This window comes from Crocodylus porosus, unplaced genomic scaffold (assembly GCF_001723895.1).
Source record: "Crocodylus porosus isolate Cpor-Errol unplaced genomic scaffold, CroPor_comp1, whole genome shotgun sequence".
Classification (NCBI taxonomy): domain Eukaryota; kingdom Metazoa; phylum Chordata; order Crocodylia; family Crocodylidae; genus Crocodylus; species Crocodylus porosus.
Window position 1 is genome coordinate 37,176,514 of NW_017728886.1, and position 7,888 is coordinate 37,184,401.

Genomic DNA, 7,888 nt, shown 5'->3' on the forward strand with positions numbered 1-7,888 from the left:
CTGTGCCCACAAGGCCTTGACCTTTAGGCAGCACTGCTGAGCTGACTGGTTGTGCCTGTGCTCCTGCATCCAGGCTGACAGCCCTTCATAGATATGGGTGTTGGAGCACCCACCCTGCTCAAACTCACACTGCACCTCCACCTCACCCCACTGTGCCACGAGGTCACCAGTCTTCTCCATGGATCAGCTAGGGTCCTAGGTGGTGGACATGGGCATGGGTGTGACTGTGGGCAAGGAGGACACCTTTGTGGATCCTGTGCCGGCTCTCTGGGCCTCTGTGCAGCTGTCCCTATGTTGCCTGCAGCACCCAGCACAGGGGCCCGGTGTGAGACTGGCAGCTAAGCAGCAAGGCAATGTCTTGCAGCAGCCTCAAGCAGCCTGCAAGCCTGAATGATACAGGCCTGGCAGCCACACAGCAGTACAATGCCAGGCAGCAGTACCAGGGTACAGGCAGGCTAGGGCAGCTGTCCTGCAGCCTGACCAAGAGACCACAGGGGCCTGGAGTTGTCTTAGGCTCCCTGATGGTGTGCCCCAGGGCTCTGAGTGCCTGCAGGCTTTTAAAGGCCTGAGGCTAGGGCTGCCATAGAGGCAGCCCAGCCCTGGGGCAGGAGAGACTCCCAGCCTGGAGCCCTGGGGCTAGGCTCAGGCTAGCCCCCTAGTGTCATGGCTGAGCTGGGAGCAAACTTGTTCCAGGGTCACATCTACATGTGCATAACTATGCAGTAAGTAATCACACATAAATTTGCTACTTGCATTTGCAGGTAGCAGATTTACTCACAATTAAGCGTTTTTACTGCGCAGTAAGCATGTGCATGTGTAGACATATGCACCTACTACACAGTAAACTACACTATTGTGCAGTTAAGTGCCTTGTGTAGACACACCCCCTGTGCACAAAGTAAATGTAACATTTCAGTGGAAAAAATTAATGGAAACAAATTCAGTGTCAATGGGAAAAAGACTACATTTCCCTCTAATTTCTTTTGGTTACAGTAATGTCTACTGCTGCTGCTTGCAACCACTGCAGTTTAAAGAAATTTTCTATTCTATTTGATATTGTTTCAGTAAGCATGAAAATGACTAATACTAACCCCAGTATTTCTGATGTTTATTTTTCTATTACATTGCACTTATTTTATTATATCCCTAAACTGTCTGTGTACCACAGATTATTGTCAAGATAATGCATAGCTACATTTAGTGGAAGTCAGGGAAGAAGATGAAAGTTTTGGCAGTATGGAGAGGCCAGAGTTTTAGCATCTGTGAAGGTATGAAAGGCAGCTTGGGAGAGCAAGAGATGGCCATTTCTGCTAAAATGGTGAGCAAGGACATAATTGATAATGTAGTGTATATTTAAATCAACTTCATGAGGCTTGAAAATTAACTCTTTGAAAGGTATGGTAAGTGGCAGTTTACAAGGAGATGGTTTGGGGCCCAAAGTAGGATTTTGTTTTAATTTTTTTTTAATCCCCATTTTTATTGAAACTTCAAAAGTTGAAAAAAAATTGTTGAAACCTATGTAGAGACTCAAAATGTGACATCATTTTAGTCTGTTTCCTTCAGTGCCATAAAGAATAGTAAAAATATTTTGGTTTTATGCACAATCATAGCCTTCTCCTTCTACTTACATACCTTACATTTCCTCACAAATGACTTGTGACAAGTGACCATTAAGAAATATAGCACTGTATAATCCAAAACCATTACTGCATTATCTAGAACAGTCCCAGTAGGATGAAAGCTTCTAAGAGGGACTTCCAGAAAGATCAGACTCCAGGCAAAAAAAATAAGTCCATTATTCACTAAGATATTGGCATTCTGTCTCTTCATTCAACTATTTCTAGCACTGCACATAAGAACTACAGTACTGAAAGTATACTGTATCAAGGATAGCATGTAAGATCTATGGACAATTTGTCTCTCCTGTCATTGCCAGAACAATGCTTACTGCCGATCACAAAGCGAAACAAAACAAAAGCCTTGTTAGGATATAACCTGAAGCGGCAGGCATTTGCAATATTAAGAAACACATTTTCAAAATTAAGCAAATTTAAAATTGTGCACACAAAATCTGTGCATGAAAATACGCTGTGCATGTACAAAACAGGTATTTGTGCATTCATATGACCAGACACTTAGCTAAAGTGATACAGGTACCTGTATTACCTTATATGAAATCAGTTATTGGAAAGTTATTGATGAAAACACTATAAATATGTGGTTCAATCTAAAATTGATAAATCATTCGGAGATATGAAAATAATTTCATTGCTTACAAGCAAAAAGATTAGATGCTTTAAAAGGGTGTGCTATAGCAGTCTTTATGAGCAGGATTTCTACAATGCAGGCACATCTACACGTTGCCCTACATCACCATAGTGATGTGCTACATCACCATATGGCGCACTATGGCTACGTTGCAATCACTTGAGTCTACATGTGATCGGCAGCTACTTCACCATAGTAATGCACTCCCCCGTGTTAGCGTTCCACTATGGCAAAATAGCAATGCAACCTAACTGTACCGCATGCACCATACAGTACAGGCTGTTACTGTGCCACGCTGTAGTACTTCCAAAAGGAAATGCTAAAGCATGGCACCATAGCAATGTCACCATATGGCAACATGTAGACACACCCTGCATGGATGAAATAAACCTTATAATTCATAGACCTCCCAAGTCATCAAAGGTAGTCCCCTGCTGTCATAAGCAACCACATCATATAATCCCTTTCATAAATTTATCAAGCTGCTTCTGGAAATTACTTGGGTTTCTTGCTCCCTCTACTCCTACAGAGAGACTGTTTCAGAGCCTCATTCTTCTGATAATTGGAGACCTTCTAATTTCCAACCTAAATTTATTCATAGCCAGTTTATACTTATTTGTTCTTGTGCCAACATTTTCCTAATTATATAATTATTTCCCCTGATGTACAGGTCACAGTCATATTTCCTCTCAGCCTTTGTTTTACTAGGTTAAAAAATCCAAGCTTTTTAGTTTCCTGTCATAAACTACACTGCTCCATGATCATCCTCATAGCCCTTCTTTGCTGCTTTTCTTTCTTGAATTCATCCTTCGCAAATGTGGAGGTCCAGAATTCTAACCTGTGTACTACATGAGGTCTCAGCTATCCCTTATAGAATGACATTAATACCTCTCTACCTCTACTAGGAACATATCACCTAACACATCCTACAATTAAATTAACTTTTTTTAAGGATGACATTCTGTTGGTGGCCCATGTTTATCCTATGATAGCCTAATACACCCAGGTCCTCCATCTCCCTGTTACCCCATCTACAATGAGCCCCCAGCTGACAACAAAAATATCTGTTGTTAATCTCTAATCACATGATCATTCACATTTACATTTAAATTTCATCCTATTTCTATTATTCTGGTGCTCAAGGTCATCTTATTTCTGTAGGATATTCCAATATCATACAGATATTTTTGATACTGCCTAAATTTGTGTCATCTGAAGATTATCTCAGCACCATAGTTCTTTCAGTATTTTGTGATAAAGATTATCCACTCCCCACAAATTAATCTCTGAGTTTTGTCTCTCTCTCAGATGTAGTCATTTTAATTTCCATTTTCATATCCTGGTCCCCATTACATATCTTTGCCAACATATCAATATCATCATTCTTATTGGAAAGTGAGGCACAATATTCATCATGCCATATTAGGCCACACTTAAATTACCTTCCCATCCTCAGTGAATAGTAACCAAAGTTGTTCTTTCCTATTCTGTTTTGTATTTATACATCAAAAATGCCTTTTAATATTTCTTTTCTTTTGCCAGGTCTAACACCAAAGACTAGGGACAGACATTTAAAAAGCCTAAGCCTAAATTGATTCCATCTTTGCAGGTTATTCTAACCTGGCTAGGCTGAACTGGTTTGTAACTGCACAGACATCCCCTCTGGACTGAAAAAATGCAGGTACATGCCTGCAGTGGCTTAGGCTCAAAGCCAGGGAGTGATGGAGCAGCCTTCCCTTCCCTGCCACAGTACTGAGCTGAGGGGGCATGGCCAGGCCTCAAGAGGACACTCTGATTGGATACTCTAAGTAGGGAGGTCAACTTACACTGTCCCAGGCTTTTCCCAGCTCGCTGCTCAAGGGATGGAAGTGTTTCCAGCCCCAAGCCCCTCTTCCTAAACAGCTTTTTCCAAAGAAGGAAGGAGGGACCTTACCAGCTGACCTGTTGGTTAGCTCCAGAAAGCCCTAAGCGGACACTGTCCTGTCTGCCTGTCCCAGTGAAATCGGAGCTACACACACACACACACACACACACACACACCTCTCAGCACTAGCTAGCATACTGCATGTCTAGGGTCTGTGGGGCTGGGGTCCGTTCTGTAGGAGCTGGGAGAGGGGGAATCCCTGCTTGAGCAGTGATGGGAGCTGAGGCAGAGGGAAGCCAACCAGACCCTGCTGTGTCTGCAGTCTGTGCCAGAGCTCTGGCCAAGGAGCAGAGGGGAGGGGCCAGCCCTGCTGCAGAGCAGAGAGTTCCGCCCAGCCCAGACAGCATGCTGGGATGCTAGGAGCATCTGGTTTAACTTAAATCAGCAAGGGGTCTGCGATAGACATTGAATAAATCGGTTTGACCTAAATCAGTTAAGTCTGATACTACATTCAACCAGGTTTATCTGAATCTGCTTTCAGCCATTTTCAGATTGATTTATGTGCACCGAACATCTGTTCTGTTACAGGTTTAAACCAGTTTCTGATCACTTAAACTGGTTTATATGTAATGTCTGTCCCTAGCCCAAGTGATTTTGGCAGTTTCAGTTTGTTCCTACATTTTGAGCTCCAAGATGTAGGCTTCTTTGTTGACAAATCCCTTTTCCCATCACAGATTACTTCTAATGTCCTTTTGAAATGGTTATCCATTCATTGAGGTTTAGAGTTCTTCCCTATTAGTTCCATTTGCTTGGATTGCAATTCCAGTTAGTTTTTGTAACTTTGATGACAAGAAGTGGTAGATTTCCTTCATTTATAAATCTTTGAACTCTTAAATCCAGTTGCCTTCACTAATTAATACCCTTAATTTCTCAGATTGCCATTTGCAAACTGAGAACCTTAATTTCAGATCTATTTTTGTATATTCTCACATTTCATTTTAAATGACTCATGACTTGATCATTTGAGTCAAGATTTGTTTTCTATGACCAGCTTTTCTATAGGGTCCTAGCTGCTTGCCAAAGCTAAGTTTAAACCCTTCTTTGTTTAATCATTGTTGGATGTGATCACTGAAAGATTTCTTCATTCCATTATTAACAAGGTGTATTCAAATATACAAACTCTTCAAAACTCACTTTGTAAATATTACTGCCATTTAAATACATTTCTCTAATATATGAAAGGAGTCTTCAATGATTTTCCATTATTTCAAGTCCCTTATTGCAAATTAAACTTACAAAGAGAAATCTCAGGTGTTAATGTGATGTCTTGTTTAACATTATTTCAAATGTATAATTCTCTGTGGAAAAGTTAAAATGTGACCTTTTTGTTTCTAGTTCTGGAGCTATGTTTTCATACCTATAGATGGCCATGAAGCAAACCCAAGAGTCAAGATTCTTGAATTCTGGAAAAGCTGAAATTCCACTGTGAATTTTGTGCCTGATCTCTATCTCTGCAAAGGACAGAACCAAAATCTCCACCCTCACATTTCTAGCCTTTGGGGCTTGAATTCTTTAGCTGCATCCACACAAGAGTGGATATTTGTTTCCCCAGGGACAACTAGCAGCAGGACACCTTATTTCGCTGCTACTTGTCCCCAGGGAATGGCTGTGCCAAGCCATCTCTGGCATGTGGCAAGTTACCCCTGTTGCACTAGAAGAGGCTGGGACACGTCTGCAGCACCACATACTGCATGGCCGCACTTGTCTGGACACAGCCTTTGAGTCCTTGAGTCTTTATCCCAAAGACAAGGAATTTCCCAATTTCCCTACAATCTGAAAGCCAAATGTCAAATTTCTGATGACCAACATATAGAATTTATAATGCATTTCTCTGTACACTGAACACTAGCACAGTAAAAAGAATATAAAGTATGTCAGGGCACTTAATGCATCTGTATGTATGCTGTGTTCCCATCTTCTAAACACGGCAGACACCGTAAGTTGTGCCCCACCTTGCCGAGACAGACTTAACCCCCTTCCGTGCACTGTGAGTAGTTCCCTTGTGTCCACTGGAGCTAAACACATATACAGAGTTTAGCACAAGTGCAAGTCTTCGCAGGATTGGGGCGGTCTGTCCTAACTCATCTGTAGTTCTGCTTGGAATGTCTAGGCACTGACATTATAATGATGTCTTCAATGCATTATACATTCAGAAATGTATTTCATACTCTGAGGTGTTTCTTCACTAAGTAATCAGCACACACTGCCTTCTTACTGAAAATAGTGAGAGAAATCTTCAACTGGTGTAAATAGTATTGCACCATTGATTTCAGTTGAACCAAACTGATTTGCAATGACTGAGAAACTGGTCCCAATATGTATTGTTTTACAATTACTCAAATTAAACATCAGGCCATCTGCTCTCTCAGGCACCCACTAATACCCAGAAAAAAAGGCCTGCTTCATGTTGGCATTTTTCATGGCAATTGGGGAGTGGAATGAGAAGAAAAGAGCAGTTATCAAGACAGCCTGGGAAATAGAAACAAGATTTTAAAAAAATGTATTTAGGTTCAGATTTTAAAGGGCATATACTTGCAGTGGCTGGGGACTGCTTTCTGTCCACGCTCCCCTCCTGTGGCCTAAAGGCTAATACAGTGCATTTATACTGTCATTTTGCTGCATTACGAGAGGGGTTTTATTTCAGATTCTAACAGTGGTTCTGTAGTTCCAAAGCTGTGTCTTAACCTTTCAATCTGCTTATTAATACCCATGTCATGGCTCCTGTTGAGAGAGAGGTTTAGTGTCACTGTCCTCAATCAGTGTCCTTTCATTCACTTTCATTAAGAACCATGTTTTCCTGACAAAGGATAACAAATGGACACTGTTGGTCCCTAATGTGCTTTTTGACTACAGAGCCTGTACCATTTCTCTGAAGCAATGGCAATTATTTGTCATTTTAATATGACTTGGCAAGGAGATCCAAAAACATATGACCATTATTCATCAATATGTATATTTTGTGCTTGCATTAATATTAGAATATCATTATTATTATCCTGACATTGTATGGGCTAGATAAAATTGCATCATGTAAAATGTATTAAACTATGTTCAGCAATATTCATATGGCAAGGCAAAAGCAATTTGAAGACCTGTAAAATGTCTCTGTTGAATGCTGCAATTTATTATGATTAGTGGTGAGGCACCTTTACCTTTGTGCTAATGGAATATATATCAGTGTTTCACCACAGCTAATTGGAAATAGTATAGCTATATGTTACTACCACCATCAAAATATATATAATAGTTTCATTCATTTTTCCAAATTGTGAAAATGTTGTGATGTCTAATATTCCTGGCATTGTAAAGATTAAATTGGTGAATGATAAAAACACTTTTTTAATTAATTTGGGAACATTACAAAGATGTGTATTTCTGTGATCTCTTCTGATTTGTTGATTTTTTTCTTGTTTGTTTTTTGAGTCATGCACCAATGTCTCTGACCTGGGCTTTAGGAGTGCTATTTGGGTGCGATGATGCTGTGGTTGTTGTACATGTGTCAGTGAAGGCATGAAAGCTATTAAATATAGCCAGAGAGGAACAGCTTTTGTTTTCCGTGGATCCTGAGGACTGAACAAAAAATGTTTGGAGAAACTTCTCCAGGTCTGCTTATAGATTTCATAGATTTCATAGACATTAGGGCTGGAAGGGACCTCGGGAGATCATCGAGTCCAGCCCCCTGCCCAAAGGGCAGGA

The 7,888-nt window shown here is 40.7% G+C and overlaps 1 long non-coding RNA gene across 1 annotated transcript in view; it reads left to right on the top strand.

Moving 5' to 3' along the window:
• Window positions 1-7,573: 7,573 nt before the first annotated feature.
• Window positions 7,574-7,888, top strand: part of LOC109308326 — a 3,126-nt gene continuing 2,811 nt past the window's right edge. The window contains exon 1 of the long non-coding RNA XR_002100579.1: window positions 7,574-7,586. This is a non-coding gene — a long non-coding RNA (uncharacterized LOC109308326). The remainder of the gene's footprint in view (window positions 7,587-7,888) is intronic.